The sequence below is a fragment of the Vombatus ursinus genome, unplaced genomic scaffold (assembly GCF_900497805.2).
Source record: "Vombatus ursinus unplaced genomic scaffold, bare-nosed wombat genome assembly UNPS02014798.1, whole genome shotgun sequence".
NCBI classification, from domain to species: domain Eukaryota; kingdom Metazoa; phylum Chordata; class Mammalia; order Diprotodontia; family Vombatidae; genus Vombatus; species Vombatus ursinus.
In genome coordinates, this window is record NW_020954576.1 from 87,299,583 (window position 1) to 87,301,014 (window position 1,432).

A 1,432-nucleotide genomic window follows, 5' to 3' on the forward strand; every position below is an offset into this window, starting at 1 on the left:
GGAAAAACAACTGACCTGGAAAATAGATCCAGGAGAGATAATTTAAAAATTATTGGACTCATTTAGCATTCTGGTAAAGCTTATGGACTCTTTCTCAGAATGTTTTTAAATGCATAAAATAAAATGCATAGGATTACAAAGTAAACTAATTATGCAGAAATAGTTCTCTCTTTCTTTCTGTTGATCCATCATCTTTCCAAATTCACAAACCCCAAGAACCCCTGGTCTAGAGGATATTGCTTCTTGTAAATAAGTCATATGGTATTATATACTCTTTCGTGATCACTTAATAATATTTGTTAGTATTCCTCAAAAACCTCAATTTGTACACTCATACTATTTAATTTATGTTGTTAAAGAAACTTCAGTTCCTTTATAAAGGGGATAAGCCAGCTCCACTACTGGATAAATAGATCATTATGCAGCATTTCCAGCATTTCTGGAAATGGCCCCTTTGGGGATCAAACAGGCACCAAATGTGGTTAGGTTTTTACAAATGTATGCCACTTCATAATACATATAGTATTTTAGGAAAACGTACTCCCATTCAGGCTATTCTGTTTGCCCCTATGTGTCTAAGCCCAAGAAGCTTCACTCTTCTGGCATCTAGATTTTGCCATTTGTTTGTCAAAAAATGGGGTGGAGGTAGAAGCCTTTTTTTTTTTTTGCCAGTTTATGTGATGCCATAAAGCAGCATTTTTCATTTTTCAACACTTATTAGCTCAGCTCCCCAGCTGTGTAGCACCACACCCTGGTGTGAAATTGAGAGGGATAACTCTGACAAGTTTATATTGGCCTAAATTTATAGCTTTCGTTTGTGAGGAAGGAAAAAAAAGATTTTTTTTAATGGACTTAATGCAATCTTGTGAGTTTTGAGTTCAACCCACAGAACCTTGGCACCTGGGCCAAAACAGTTTATGCCAAGATAATCAATATGTAATATTTGTCTTTCCTAAAGGAACATTGATTGTTAGCTCTATACAGGCATAGTAAACTGGAAAGTTGAGCATTTATCTAAATAGTCCAATCAATTCAATTCAGTTTGGTTCAACAGTCACTTATAAACAAGCTACTATATTTTGATGCTTTCCCTCTGATTATCTCCAATTTTATATATGTGTATATACACATGTATGTATGTATCTTGTTTGTGCATAGTTATTTGTATGTTTGTTATTTTCTACTGGGTGGTGAAGGGCAGTGGATGTAACAAGATGAAAACAGATAAATACATACAAAGCACATACAAAGTAAATACAAAAAAAGAATTTGGTTGGAGGAAATCTAGAAAGTTCTCATGTGGGAGATGGAAGCCCTGAGGCTGAAGGAGAGCTAGTGATTACAAGAGGTTGAGATGAGAGAGTATATGTGTGTGTGTGTATGTGTGTGTGTAAAAACAGAGAGAGAGAGAGAGAGAGAGAGAGAGAGAGAG